This window comes from Bombina bombina, chromosome 1, assembly GCF_027579735.1.
Source record: "Bombina bombina isolate aBomBom1 chromosome 1, aBomBom1.pri, whole genome shotgun sequence".
NCBI lineage: Eukaryota > Metazoa > Chordata > Amphibia > Anura > Bombinatoridae > Bombina > Bombina bombina.
The window spans coordinates 738009777-738026377 of record NC_069499.1 but is presented as its reverse complement, the minus strand read 5'-3'; the positions used below and the strand labels follow the sequence as shown (position 1 = coordinate 738026377).

At 40.1% G+C, this 16601-nt stretch overlaps 1 protein-coding gene across 2 annotated transcripts in view; it reads right to left on the bottom strand.

Moving 5' to 3' along the window:
- Positions 1–16601, bottom strand: part of STK26 (serine/threonine kinase 26) — a 511389-nt gene that overhangs the window by 11380 nt on the left and 483408 nt on the right. The gene's annotated exons all lie outside the window — the stretch shown is intronic.

Below are 16601 nucleotides of genomic sequence, written 5' to 3'. Positions count from 1 at the left end.
TTGTGCCAATGAAAACCTTGTTCCTCACACCAAGACATAAATAAGCCACACCTTGTGGTAAATAAGTCTAGTAATCAGCTTGCGGGCCTGAACTAACGTATCAATAACCCGGTCAGAAAAACCTCTATTGGACAGCACTAGGTATTCAATCGCCATGCAGTCAGCCTCAGAGAATCTAGATTTTGATAAAGAAACGGACCTTGATGAAGAAAGTCCACCCGCTGAGGTAACCTCCAAGGAGGATTAGACATGTTCACAAGGTCTGCAAACCAAGTCCTGCAGGCCACACTGGAGCAAAGAGAAACAATGAGGAACGCTCCTGCTTGATGCGAGTAATCATCCCTCGATCTCGACCCATACCTGGATAGTTTGGCATTATGACGAGAGGCCATTAGATCTATCTCTGGAACTCCCCACCTGAGCATTATCTTGGAGAACTGCAGAAGGATGCATTGTAACACTCTCTGCCTAGACTGATATTGACAGGAACACAAAAGTAGAAGTTAAAAAACCCCCATAACTTATTGATATCATAAAAGGTAATTTCAATATACTGGATTTCTTCTGCAGGGTGCTTACAGATTACACCCAAGGGTGGCCACTGACCTACCACACCCCCTACGCAAAGTAGCTATACATAGATTACTAGTAGGTTAAATTGAAAGTCAATCCTAGAGTTAGTAAAACGCTAGGATTGACCATTGGAACAAATAACGGGGATTCATGAAGGATAAAATACTTCATGCTGAAAGCTCCTTTATTTGTTTCAAGCGTTCGCAGCACTGAGCTGCTCAGGCAGCCCACAGCAGAACACTTTTTTGCTAAGAGGTGACGTTTCTACCTCTTAGCAAATAGCTGTGCGGGAAATCCGGCACCAAACCGGATTTCCCGCACAGCTATTGAATAAGAGGTGAAAACGTCACCTCTCAAGTAAAACAGCCTTCTGCCTGAGCAGTACAGTGCGGCAAACACTTGAAACAAATAAAGGAGATTTCTGCATTAAGTATTTTATACTTGTGAGACACCTCTTTCAAGGCCAGGGAAGTACTTTTTCCCCCCTGATTGTTGATATAGGCTACAGAAGTAATGTTGTCCAACTGAAACCTGATAAAGCGAACACAACGAAGCTGAGGCCTAGGACAGAAAGATGGAGGGGTACTTAAAGTGATGGTAAATCCTAGCGTTGGTGAAATGCTAGGATTTACCATTGGAACAAATCAAGGGGCCTTTTGAAAAGTCATGAAGTAAAAAATACTTCATGCTGAAAGTTCCTTTATTTGTTTGAAGCGTTCGCACCAAGCCGGATTTCCCAAACAGCTATTGGCTAAGAGGTGAAAACTTCACCTCTCAAGCAAAACAGCCTTCTGCCGTGGGCTGCCCGAGCAGCTCAGTGCAGCAAATGCTTGAAACAAATAAAGGAGCTTTCTGCATTAAGTATTTTATACTTGTGAGACACCTCTTTCAAGGCCAGGGAAGTACTTGTTCCCCCCTGATTGTTGATATAAGCTACAAAAGTGATGTTGTCCAACTGAAATCTGATAAAGCGAACACAACGAAGCTGAGGCCATGTCATCAGAGCACTGAAGATGGCCCTCCGTTCCAGAATGTTTATGGGTAGGGTCAACTCCTCCAGCGTCCAGGTCCCATGTGCCTTCAAGTAGCCCCAGACCACACCCCAACCGATCAAACTCATGTCCGTGGTCAAAATCTCTCGACCAGTGGATTGTAACAGGCGACAGGAAGATAGGAGTTTGGTTAGACCTTGTTCCTACAGGAAGATCTGCATGGAAATCGAATCTATAATCGTTCCCAGGAAGCACACCCTGGTGATGGGGACAAGCAAGCTCTTGTCCAGATTTATCTTCCAACCATGGGACTGAAGAAGAGACAGAAGTGTGTCTGTGTGAGAGTTTGCTAAAGGAAAAGATGAAGCTTGAACCAAAATATCGTCCAGGTAAGGTGCCACAGAGATTCCCTGCACTCTGGCCACTGCTATAAGAGCTTCTAACACCTTTGTAAAGATCCTTGGAGCAGTAGCTAGTCCAAAGGGCAGAGCTACGAACTGGGAATAAAAATCCAGAAAGGCAAATTGAAGGAACTGGAAATTAGCTTTGTGGTTCGGAACATGCAGGTATGCGTCCTTCAGGTCTATAGTGGTAATAAATTGACCCACCTGGACTAACGGAATGATGGATGGATCTGATAGTTTCCATCTTGAAATTTGTTGAGGCACTTCCAGTATAGAATGGGATGAAAGTTTACCTCTTTTTTGGAAACGACAAAGATTTGAATAAAACCCCTGGAACAATTACTCCCATGGAAAAGTCCTTTACACAATTCAAAAAGGCTGTCCTCTTCTCTGGTTTTGATGAGAGCCTTGACAAAATGAATCTGCCCCTTGAAGGGCAAGATAGGAAGCCTATCTTGTACCCCTGGGAGACTTCGTCCAAGACCCAGGGGTCTTGAAAATACCGAAACCAAGCTTCCAGAAAAGAAAAGAAAAAATAATGATAGTCTGCCCCCTACATGATCCCATCATAATAAATATAGAGTAAAACAAGTCTCTATATGAGGTGCGCAAAGTTCTTAAGAGCGTTCAGTAGGTGGATGTTCCCAGAGTCTTTCGGAGAAGCAGGCAGCACTCTTGGAAAGTGAAGGTGGATGCCTGTAAATCAAAGAGAGAAAGAGAGGCGCCTCATGGGACAGTATCGTAACAATCAAATATGGCGAGATATGAGACAGCCCGTGATGAGATATACTCACAAGGATAGCGGCATATGAGGATGCCTAGTAGAGCGGGACGGGACTTTAGGTCGCCCGACAGTGTTTGTCTGTCGGGCGACCTAAAGTCCCGTCCCGCTCTACTAGGCATCCTCATATGCCGCTATCCTTGTGAGTATATCTCATCACGGGCTGTCTCATATCTCGCCATATTTGAGTGTTACGATACTGTCCCATGAGATACAATGATCCCATCATGCAAACTTGTCAGAGGAGGGCTTCTTGGACTGTTTGTTCTTGTTCCAAGATTGACAAGGTTTCCAGGTGCTTTTAGGTTGGTTCGACTTCGAAGTGGCCAGAGATCTGTCCCTTATTTGTGTGAAAGGGACAAAAGTTTCCAGATTGGCGACCCTTAACTCCAAATTTCTTGTCATGGGGAGGGAAAGCCCCCTTCCACTCAGTCACCATGCAAATGGCCTGGACCAAAATAACGTCTTTCCCTTAAACCAGGGATTGGGAACCTTGGCCCTCCAGATGTTTCAGAACTACATTTCCCATGATGCTCAACTAGACTTCAGATTGCCTAAGCATCATGGGTAATGTAGTTCTGAAAAATCAGGAGTGCCAAAGGTACCCCCATCCCTGCCTTAAACGCAAAGGAAACAAGTCTAGATTTAGACACCATATCAGCTGACTTGGACGCTCTCTGCGTTAGAACAGCAAAGCCAGAATAGTTGGCATTAAGGCGGATGATCTGCATGATAGCATCACAAATACTGAATGTATTCTTCCAATGGAGTCTCTACTAGAATCATCTCAGATGAAGTCGTACTAGAAGGTAGCGGCTCTAGCCACTACCGCTATACCTGTAGCAGGTTGAAAAAGAAGTACCATTTGATTAAACAATCTCCTTAAAAGTGATGGTAAATCCTAGAGAGTTTGTGAAAAGCTAGGATCTTTCATTGGAACAAATAAAGGTGACTTTCAGTTAAATGGACAGTCAAGTCCAAAAAACCCCCCCCCCCCAAAAAAAACCAAGTGATTTAAATAGGAAATGTAATTTTAAACAACTTTCGAATTTACTTTCATCACCAATTTTGCTTTGTGCTCTTGGTATTCTTAGTTGAAAGCTAAACCTAGGAGGTTCATATGCTAATTTCTTAGACCTTGAAGACTGTCTCTAATCTGAATGCATTTTGACCACTAGAGGGCATTAGTTCATGTGTGTCATATAGATAACATTGAGCTCATGCACATCAAGTTACCCTGGAGTGAGCACTGATTGGCTCAAAAGAACTGAAATAAGGGGTCAGTTTGCAGAGGCTTAGATACAAGATAATCAGAGATAAAAAGTGTATGTCTATAACAGTGTTGGTTATGCAAAACTGGGGAATGGGTAATAAAGGGATTATCTTTCTTTTTAAACAACAAAAAAATCTGGTGTTGACTGTCCCTTTAAAGGACCAGTCAACACATTAGATTTGCATAATCAACAAATGCAAGATAAGACAATGCAATAGCACTTAGTCTGAACTTCAAATGAGTAGTAGATTGTTTTATAACAAATTTCAAAGTTATGTATATTTCCACTCCCCTTGTACCATGTGATAGCAATCAGCCAATCACAAATGCATATACGTATAGTCTGAATAATTGCACATGCTCAGTAGGATCTGGTGACTCAAAAATTGTAAATATAAAAGACTGTGCATATTTTTTTTTTTAAGGGAAGTAAATTGGAAAGTTGTTTAAAAGTACATGCTGTATCTGAATCATGAAAAAATTTAATTTAATTTAACCTGAGTGTCCCTTTAAGTATAAAATATTTCATGCTTTAAGTTCCTTTGTTTGAAGCGTTGGCCACACTGAGCTGCTCAGGCAGCCCACCGCAGAACACTATTTTGCTTAGAGTTGACATTTCCACCTTTTAGCCAGTAGCCATGCGGGCTATCTGGATTGGCGCCAGCTGGTCCGCATGGCTATTTTTTTGCGTACCAAACTTGGATTCCGTCCTAGGGTTGTTTCAAATAAGAATATTAATCAGGAAATTGTTATTCCTTCCTTGTGTCCTAATCCTTCTAAGAAGGAGCATCCGTTACATAACCTGGACGTGGTCCGTGCCTTGAAATTTTACTTGCAGGCAACTAAGGATTTCAGTCAATCATCTTCATTATTCATTATTTATTCTAAAAAGCGTAGGGGTCAGAAAGCTACGGCTACCTCTTTCTTTTTGGCTGAGGAGTATCACCGGCTGACATATGAGATTGCTGGACAGCAGCCTCCTGAAATAATTACGGATCATTCTACTACGGCTGTGGCTTCCACATGGGCTTATAAAAACGATGCTTCTGTTGAGCAGATTTGCAAGACTGCGACTTGGTCATTTTCTTCATACAAAACCTGTATAAAATATTGTTGTAGAGACAGAATGCTACTTATAGCCCTCTACTGACAGTATTACACACATCCTCAGTACCAACTGTAGCATTGTATGGAGCAGTTGTGTTATAACAATACCGATCAAACTTTTATCAAGCCAGCAGCTGCACCTCCTATTAATTCCTACAGGAGGGAATCAGCATGCCTAACCTTGTGAGGAACTAGTTTTCCCTAGTGCTACCGCTCTGCCTAACATGACAGAGACGTCACCCTAGAAAAAAACTCCAGGCGGCGCGAATGACCTCTCAGCTGTATTTGTTTAGAGAAACACAGCCGAGGATGTCTCTGCGATACACTAGCAGCAGCGAGCTGTAATGAAAAGGAACACACATGGCACCAATCTCCGCCCATCGTGGGCGTACGTGATAAGGAGAACTATAGAGCCGACAAACAGTGCACACATAATGGTGTAACAAGCTCCGCCCCTTGTGGGTGTATCTAACTCAATCTCCTGTGCGCGGCAAATCTGTACACAAAAAAAAAAATGGAGCCGCCGATAGTCCTAATCGGCACACAAGTGACACACGCTGAAAGGAACAACTCCCCTGCCTGATCTCCTAACTTTATCCTATTGTTTACATATACATACTTCTTATATCTGCAAAATAACATAATTTATGTAAGAACTTACCTGATAAATTCATTTCTTTCATATTGGCAAGAGTCCATGAGCTAGTGACATATGGGATATACAATCCAACCAGGAGGGGCAAAGTTTCCCAAGCCTCAAAATGCCTATAAATACACCCCTCACCACACCCACAATTCAGTTTAACGAATAGCCAAGCAGTGGGGTGATAAAGAAAGGAGTAGAAAGCATCAACAAAGGAAATTTGGAAATAATTGTGCTTTATAGAAAAAATCATAACCACCATAAAAAGGGTGGGCCTCATGGACTCTTGCCAATATGAAAGAAATTAATTTATCAGGTAAGTTCTTACATAAATTATGTTTTCTTTCATGTAATTGGCAAGAGTCCATGAGCTAGTGACATATTGGATATCAATACCGAAGATGAGGAGTCTTCCACTCAAGAGTCACTAGAGAGGGAGGGAATAAACTAAAAACAGCGATATACCGCTGAAAAAATTAATCCACAACCCCAAAAAATAAGTTTATTTTCACTTTTGAAAGAAAAAAAACTTAAATCAAAAAGCAGAAGAATCAAACTGAAACAGCTGCCTGAAGAACTTTTCTACCAAAAACTGCTTCCGAAGAAGAAAATGCATAAAAAACTGTAGAATTTAGTAAATGTATGCAAAGAGGACCAAGTCACTGCTTTGCAAATATGATCAACTGAAGCTTCATTCTTAAAAGCCCACTAGTAGAATGAGCTATAATTCTCTGAGGTGGGGCTTGACCCGACTCCAAATAAGCTTGAAGAATCAAAAGCTTTAACCAAGAGGCCAAGGAAATAGCAGAGGCCTTCTGACCTTTCCTATGACCAGAAAATATAACAAACAGTAAGCTTCAACATAATATTTCAAAGCTCTCCCCACATCCAAAGAATGTAAGGATCTTTCCAAAGGATTCTTAGGATTAGGACACAAGGAAGGGACAACAATTTCTCTACTAATGTTGTTAGAATTCACAACCTTAAGGAAAAATTCAAATGAAGTCCGCAAAACCGCCTTATCCTGATGAAAAGTCAGAAAAGGAGATTCACAAGAAAGAGCAGATAGCTCAGAAACTCATCTAGCAGAAGAGATAGCCAAAAGGAACAACACTTTCCAAGAAAGTAGTTTAATGTCCAAAGAATGCATAGGCTCAAATGGAGGAGCCTGTGAAGCCTTCAGAACCAAATTAAGACTCCAAGGAGGAGAAATTGATTTAATGACAGGCTTAATACGAACTAAAGCCTGTACAAAACAGTGTATATCAGGAAGTATAGCAATCTTTCTGTGAAATAAAACAAAAAGAGCGGAGATTTGTCCTTTCAAGGAACTTGCAGACAAACCCTTATTCAAACCATCCTGAAAAAAACTGTAAAAATTCCAGGAATTCTAAAAGAATGCCAGGAGAATTTATGAGAAGAACACCATGAAATGCAAGTCTTTCAAACTCTATAATAAATCTTCCTAGAGACTGATTTACGAGCTTGTAACATAGTATTAATCACTGAGTCAGAGAAACCTCTATAACTTAGTACTAAGCATTCAACTTCCATACCTTCAAATGTAATGATTTGAGATCCTGATGGAAAAATGGACCTTGAGATAGTAGGTCTGGCCGTAACAGAAGTGGCCAAGGCGGGCAACTGGACATCCGAACCAGATCCGCATACCAAAACCTGTGTGGCCATGCTGGCACTACCAGCAACACAAATGATTGTTCCATGATGCTTTTGGAAAACACTCTTGGAAGGAGAACTAAAGGCAGGAAGATATAAGCAGGATGATAACACCAAGGAAGTGTCAGCGCATCCACTGCTTCCGCCTGAACATCCCTGGACCTGGACAGGTATCTGGGAAGTTTCTTGTTTAGATGAGAGGCCATGAGATCTACCTCTGGAGGACCCCACATATGAACAATCTGAGAAAAAAACATCTGGATGGAGAGACCACTCCCCTGGATGTAAAGTCTGGCGGAGAGATTAGACAGGAGCTGGATTCCGCCCAAACAAGTATTCAAGATACTTCTTTCATAGCTTGGGCACTGTGAGTCCCACCCTGATTGACATATGCCACTGTTGTGATAATGTTTGTCTGAAAACAAATGAACGGTTCTCTCTTTAACAGAGGCCAAAACTGAAGAGCTCTGAGAATTGCACGGAGTTCTAAAATATTTATTGGAAATCTCGCCTCTTGAGATTTCCAAACCCCTTGTGCTGTCAGAGATCCTCAAACAGCTCCCCAACCTGAAAGACTCGCATCTGTTGTGATCACAGTCCAGGTTGGCCAAACAAAAGAAGCCCCTTGAACTAAATGATGGTGATCTATCCACCATGTCAGAGTGTCGTACATTGGGATTTAAGGATATTAATTGTGATATCTTTGTATAATCCCTGCACCATTGATTCAGCATACAAAGCTGAAGAGGTCTCATGTAAAAACGAGCAAAGGGGATCGCATCCGATGCTGCAGTTATGAGACAGAAAACTTTCATGCACATAGCCACTGAAGGGAATGACAGACTGAAGGTGCCGGCAGGCTGCAACCAATTTTAAACGTCTCTTGTCTATTAGAGACAGAGTCATGGACACTGAATCTATCTGGAAGCCTAAAAAGGTGACCTTTGTCTGAGGAATCAAGAAACTTTTTGGTAAATTGATCCTCCAACCATGTTTCCGAAGAAACACTAGTTGATTCGTGTGAGATTCTGCAGTATGTAAAGATTGAGCTAGTACCAAGATATCGTCCAAATAAGGAAACACCGCAATACCCTGTTCTCTGATTACAGAGAGTAGGACACCCAGAACCTTTGAAAAAGATTCTTGGAGCGGTTGCTAGGCCAAATGGAAGAGCAACAAATTGGTAATGCTTGTCTAGAAAAGAGAATCTCAGAAACTGAAAATGTTCTGGATGAATCGGAATATGAAGGTATGCATCCTGCAAGTCTATTGTGGACATATAATGTCCTCGCTGAACAAAAGGCAGAATAGTCATAGTCACCATCTTGAAAGTTGGTACTCTTACATAACGATTCAAAATTTTCAGATCCAGAACTGGTCTGAATAAATTTTCCTTCTTTGGGACAATGAATAGATTTGAATAAAACCCCAAACCTTGTTCCAGAAGAGGAACTGGCATGATTACCCCTGAAGACTCCAGGTCTAAAACACACTTCAGGAAAGCCTGAGCTTTTACTGGATTTTACTGGGACACGTGAGAGAAAAAAAACATAATTTATGTAAGAACTTACCTGATAAATTCATTTCTTTCATATTAGCAAGAGTCCATGAGCTAGTGACGTATGGGATATACATTCCTACCAGGAGGGGCAAAGTTTCCCAAACCTCAAAATGCCTATAAATACACCCCTCACCCCACCCACAATTCAGTTTAACGAATAGCCAAGAAGTGGGGTGATAAAAAAGTGCGAAAGCATATAAAATAAGGAATTGGAATAATTGTGCTTTATACAAAATCATAACCACCACAAAAAAAGGGCGGGCCTCATGGACTCTTGCTAATATGAAAGAAATGAATTTATCAGGTAAGTTCTTACATAAATTATGTTTTCTTTCATGTAGTTAGCAAGAGTCCATGAGCTAGTGACGTATGGGATAATGATTACCCAAGATGTGGATCTTTCCACACAAGAGTCACTAGAGAGGGAGGGATAAAATAAAGACAGCCAATTCCTGCTGAAAATAATCCACACCCAAAATAAAGTTTAACGAAAAACATAAGCAGAAGATTCAAACTGAAACCGCTGCCTGAAGTACTTTTCTACCAAAAACTGCTTCAGAAGAAGAAAATGCATCAAAATGGTAGAATTTAGTAAAAGTATGCAAAGAGGACCAAGTTGCTGCTTTGCAAATCTGATCAACCGAAGCTTCATTCCTAAACGCCCAGGAAGTAGAAACTGACCTAGTAGAATGAGCTGTAATTCTCTGAGGCGGAGTTTTACCCGACTCAACATAGGCAAGATGAATTAAAGATTTCAACCAAGATGCCAAAGAAATGGCAGAAGCTTTCTGGCCTTTTCTAGAACCGGAAAAGATAACAAATAGACTAGAAGTCTTGCTGAAAGATTTAGTAGCTTCAACATAATATTTCAAAGCTCTAACAACATCCAAAGAATGCAACGATTTCTCCTTAGAATTCTTAGGATTAGGACATAATGAAGGAACCACAATTTCTCTACTAATGTTGTTGAAATTCACAACTTTAGGTAAAAATTCAAAAGAAGTTCACAACACCGCCTTATCCTGATGAAAAATCAGAAAAGGAGACTAACAAGAAAGAGCAGATAATTCAGAAACTCTTCTGGCAGAAGAGATGGCCAAAAGGAACAAAACTTTCCAAGAAAGTAATTTAATGTCCAATGAATGCATAGGTTCAAACGGAGGAGCTTGAAGAGCCCCCAGAACCAAATTCAAACTCCAAGGAGGAGAAATTGACTTAATGACAGGTTTTATACGAACCAAAGCTTGTACAAAACAATGAATATCAGGAAGAATAGCAATCTTTCTGTGAAAAAGAACAGAAAGACCAGAGATTTGTCCTTTCAAGGAACTTGCGGACAAACCGTTATCTAAACCATCCTGAAGAAACTGTAAAATTCTCGGAATTCTGAAAGAATGCCAAGAAAAATGATGAGAAAAACACCAAGAAATATAAGTCTTCCAGACTCTATAATATATCTCTCGAGATACAGATTTACGAGCCTGTAACATAGTATTAATCACAGCGTCAGAGAAACCTCTTTGACGAAGAATCAAGCGTTCAATCTCCATACCTTTAAATTTAAGGATTTCAGATCCTGATGGAAAAAAGGACCTTGTGACAGAAGGTCTGGTCTTAACGGAAGAGTCCACGGTTGGCAAGAGGCCATCCGGACAAGATCCGCATACCAAAACCTGTGAGGCCATGCCGGAGCTACCAGCAGAACAAACGAGCATTCCTTCAGAATCTTGGAGATTACTCTTGGAAGAAGAACTAGGGGCGGAAAGATATAGGCAGGATGATACTTCCAAGGAAGTGATAATGCATCCACTGCCTCCGCCTGAGGATCCCGGGATCTGGACAGATACCTGGGAAGTTTCTTGTTTAGATGGGATGCCATCAAATCTATTTCTGGAAGTTCCCACATTTGAACAATCTGAAGAAATACCTCTGGGTGAAGAGACCATTCGCCCGGATGCAACGTTTGGCGACTGAGATAATCCGCTTCCCAATTGTCTACACCTGGGATATGAACCGCAGAGATTAGACAGGAGCTGGATTCCGCCCAAACCAAAATTTGAGATACTTCTTTCATAGCCAGAGGACTGTGAGTTCCTCCTTGATGATTGGTGTATGCCACAGTTGTGACATTGTCTGTCTGAAAACAAATGAACGATTCTCTCTTCAGAAGAGGCCAAAACTGAAGAGCTCTGAAAATTGCACGGAGTTCCAAAATATTGATCGGTAATCTCACCTCCTGAGATTCCCAAACTCCTTGTGCCGTCAGAGATCCCCACACAGCTCCCCAACCTGTGAGACTTGCATCTGTTGAAATTACAGTCCAGGTCGGAAGCACAAAAGAAGCCCCATGAATTAAACGATGGTGATCTGTCCACCACGTTAGAGAGTGTCGAACAATCGGTTTTAAAGATATTAATTGAGATATCTTTGTGTAATCCTTGCACCATTGATTCAGCATACAAAGCTGAAGAGGTCGCATGTGAAAACAAGCAAAGGGGATCGCGTCCGATGCAGCAGTCATAAGACCTAGAATTTCCATGCATAAGGCTACCGAAGGGAATGATTGTGACTGAAGGTTTCGACAAGCTGCCATCAGTTTTAGACGCCTCTTGTCTGTTAAAGACAGAGTCATGGACACTGAATCTATTTGGAAACCCAGAAAGGTTACCCTTGTCTGAGGAATCAATGAACTTTTTGGTAAATTGATCCTCCAACCATGATCTTGAAGAAACAACACAAGTCGATTCGTATGAAATTCTGCTAAATGTAAAGACTAAGCAAGTACCAAGATATCGTCCAAATAAGGAAATACCACAATACCCTGTTCTCTGATTACAGACAGAAGGGCACCGAGAACCTTTGTAAAAATTCTTGGAGCTGTAGCAAGGCCAAACGGCAGAGCCACAAACTGGTAATGCTTGTCCAGAAAAGAGAATCTCAGGAACCGATAATGATCCGGATGAATCGGAATATGCAGATATGCATCCTGTAAATCTATTGTGGACATATAATTCCCTTGCTGAACAAAAGGCAAAATAGTCCTTACAGTTACCATCTTGAACGTTGGTATCCTTACATAACGATTCAATATTTTTAGATCCAGAACTGGTCTGAAGGAATTCTCCTTCTTTGGTACAATGAAGAGATTTGAATAAAACCCTATCCCCTGTTCCTGAACTGGAACTGGCATAATTACTCCAGTCAACTCTAGATCTGAAACACAATTCAGAAATGCTTGAGCTTTTACTGGATTTACTGGGACACGGGAAAGAAAAAATCTCTTTGCAGGAGGTCTCATCTTGAAACCAATTCTGTACCCTTCTGAAACAATGTTCTGAATCCAAAGATTGTGAACAGAATTGATCCTAATTTCTTTGAAAAAACGTAACCTGCCCCCTACCAGCTGAGCTGGAATGAGGGCCGCACCTTCATGTGGACTTAGAAGCAGGCTTTGCCTTTCTGGCTGGCTTGGATTTATTCCAGATTGGAGATGGTTTCCAAACTGAAACTGCTCCTGAGGATGAAGGATCAGGTTTTTGTTCTTTGTTGAAACGAAAGGAACGAAAACGATTATTAGCTCTGTTTTTACCCTTAGATTTTTTATCCTGTGGTAAAAAAGTTCCTTTCCCACCAGTAACAGTTGAAATAATAGAATCCAACTGAGAACCAAATAATTTGTTACCCTGGAAAGAAATGGAAAGTAGAGTTGATTTAGAAGCCATATCAGCATTCCAAGTCTTAAGCCATAAAGCTCTTCTAGCTAAAATAGCTAGAGACATAAACCTGACATCAACTCTGATAATATCAAAGATGGCATCACAGATAAAATTATTAGCATGCTGAAGAAGAATAATAATATCATGAGAATCATGATGTTACTTGTTGCGCTAAGGTTTCCAACCAAAAAGTTGAAGCTGCAGCAACATCAGCCAAAGATATAGCAGGTCTAAGAAGATTACCTGAACACAGATAAGCTTTTCTTAGAAAGGACTCAATTTTCCTATCTAAAGGATCCTTAAACGAAGTACCATCTGACGTAGGAATAGTAGTACGTTTAGCAAGGGTAGAAATAGCCCCATCAACTTTAGGGATTTTGTCCCAAAATTCTAATCTGTCAGACGGCACAGGATATAATTGCTTAAAACGTTTAGAGGGAGTAAATGAATTACCCAATTTATCCCATTCTTTGGAAATTACTGCAGAAATAGCATTAGGAACAGGAAAAACTTCTGGAATAACTACAGGAGATTTAAATACCTTATCCAAACGTTTAGAATTAGTATCAAGAGGACCAGAATCCTCTATTTCTAAAGCAATTAGAACTTCTTTAAGTAAAGAACGAATAAATTCCATTTTAAATAAATATGAAGATTTATCAGCATCAACCTCTGAGACAGAATCCTCTGAACCAGAAGAGTTATCAGAATCAGAATGATGATGTTCATTTAAAAATTCATCTGTAGGGAGAGAAGTTTTGAAAGATTTTTTACGTTTACTAGAAGGAGAAATAACAGACATCGCCTTCTTTATGGATTCAGAAACAAAATCTCTTATGTTATCAGGAACATTCTGCACCTTAGATGTTGAAGGAACTGCAACAGGCAATGGTACTTTACTAAAGGAAATATTATCTGCTTTAACAAGTTTGTCATGACAATCAATACAAACAACAGCTGGAGGAATAGCTACCAAAAGTTTACAGCAGATACACTTAGCTTTGGTAGATCCAGCACTAGACAGCGATTTTCCTGTAGTATCTTCTGACTCAGATGCAACGTGAGACATCTTGCAATATGTAAGAGAAAAAACAACATATAAAGCAAAATTGATCAAATTCCTTAAATGACAGTTTCAGGAATGGGAAAAAATGCCAAAAAACAAGCTTCTAGCAACCAGAAGCAATGAAAAATGAGACTTAAATAATGTGGAGACAAAAGCGACGCCCATATTTTTTAGCGCCAATAAGACGCCCAAATGCTTTTTGGCGCCAAAATGACGCCACATCCGGAACGCCGACATTTTTGGCGCAAAATAACGTCAAAAAAATGACGCAACTTCCGGCGACACGTATGACGCCGGAAACGGAAAAGAATGTTTGCGCCAAAAAAGTCAGCGCCAAGAATGACGCAATAAAATGAAGCATTTTCAGCCCCCGCGAGCCTAACAGCCCACAGGGAAAAAAGTCAAATTTTTGAAGGTAAGAAAAAATGATTAAATCAAATGCATTATCCCAAATATGAAACTGACTGTCTGAAAATAAGGAAAGTTGAACATTCTGAGTCAAGGCAAATAAATGTTTGAATACATATATTTAGAACTTTATAAACAAAGTGCCCAACCATAGCTTAGAGTGTCACAGAAAATAAGATTTACTTACCCCAGGACACTCATCTACATGTTTGTAGAAAGCCAAACCAGTACTGAAACGAGAATCAGCAGAGGTAATGGTATATATAAGAGTATATCGTCGATCTGAAAAGGGAGGTAAGAGATGAATCTCTACGACCGATAACAGAGAACCTATGAAATAGATCCCGTAGAAGGAGATCACTGCATTCAAATAGGCAATACTCTCCTCACATCCCTCTGACATTCACTGCACGCTGAGAGGAAAACCGGGCTCCAACTTGCTGCGGAGCGCATATCAACGTAGAATCTAGCACAAACTTACTTCACCACCTCCATCGGAGGCAAAGTTTGTAAAACTGAATTGTGGGTGTGGTGAGGGGTGTATTTATAGGCATTTTGAGGTTTGGGAAACTTTGCCCCTCCTGGTAGGAATGTATATCCCATACGTCACTAGCTCATGGACTCTTGCTAATTACATGAAAGAAATCTTCTCACAGGAGGTCTTACTCTGAATCCTATTCGATACCCTTGAGAGACAATACTCTGAATCCATTGATTTTGAACAGATTTTATCCAAATATCCTTGAAAAACCTTAATCTGCCCCCTACCAGCTGAGCTGGAATGAGGGCCACACCTTAATGCGGACTTAGAGGCTGACTTTGGTTTCCTAAAAGGCTTGGATTTATTAAAATTTGAGGAAGGTTTCCAATTGGAGGCAGATTCCTTGGGGGAGGATAGAGTTTTTGTTCCCTATTCTGATGAAAGGAACGAAAATGGTTAGAAGCCTTAGATTTACCATTAGGTTTTTTTATCCTGAGGCAGAAAAACTCCTTTTCCCCCAGTAACAGTTGAAATAATAGAATCCAACTGAGAACAAAATAAATTATTACCTTGGAAAGAGATAGTAATCTAGATTTAGATGTCATATCAGCATTCCAAGATTTAAGCAACAAAGATCTTCTAGCTAATATAGCTAAAGACATGGATCTAACATCACAAATAAAATGATTAGCATGTTGCAGTAAGCAAATAATGCTAGATACGTCAGAATGCAATTCTTGTTGCGCTAAATTCTCCAACCAGAAAGTTGATGCAGCCGCAACATCAGCCAAAGAAATTGCAGGTCTGAGAAGATGACCTGAATATAAATAGGCCTTCCTTAGATAAGATTCAAGCTTCCTATCTAAAGGATCCTTAAAGGAAGTACTATCTTCCATAGGAATAGTAGTAGGTTTAGCAAGAGTAGAAATAGCCCCATCAATTTTGGGGATCTTTACCCAAAACTCTATAAATTTTGCTGGCAAAGGATACAATTTTTTAAACCTTTAAAAAGGAATAAAAGAAGTACCTGGCTTATTCCATTCCTTAGAATCATATCAGAAATAGGAAAAAACTCCTGGAGAAACCACAGGAGGTTTAAAAACAGCATTTAAACGTTTATTAGACTGAACGTCAAGAGGACTGGTTACCCCAATATCCAAAGTAATTAACACTTCTTTTAATAAAGAACGCATATACTCTATTTTAAATAAAATAAGTAGATTTGTCAGTGTCAATGTCTGAGGAGGATCTTCTGAATCAGATAGATCCTCATCAGAAGAGGATAAATTATCATATTGCTGGTCATTTGAAATTTTCATCAACTAAATGAGAAGTTTTAAAAGACCTATTACATTTATTTGAAGGTGGAAATGCAGACAACGCCTTCAGAATAGAATCAGAAACAAATTCTTTAAAATTTACAGGTATATTATGCACATTAGAAGTTGAAGGAACTGCAACTGACAATGTACTATTACTGATGGACACATTATCTGCATGTAAAAGTTTATCAAAACAACTATTACAAATGACATTCGGCGACATAATTTCTACAACTTTACAACAAATGCACTTAGCTTTGGTAGAACCGATGTCAAGCAGCAATGTTTCAGCAGAAGCTTCTGAGGCAGGGTCAAAGTGAGACATCTTGCAAAATGTAAGAGAAAAAAACAACATATAAAGCAAAATGATCTATTTCCTTATATGACAGTTTCAGGAATGGGAAAAAATGCAAATAGCATAGCCCTCTGATAGAGAAAAAAAAAAATCAAGAGGCAAACATCAATGGGGTATTGAAATAATGAAAAAGTTTGGCGCCAAGAATGACGCACAACGTAACTTAACATTTTTGGCACCAAAAAATAACCGGAAATGACACACGCAACAGTGTGAAAGGTCTCGGTGTCAAGAATGACGCC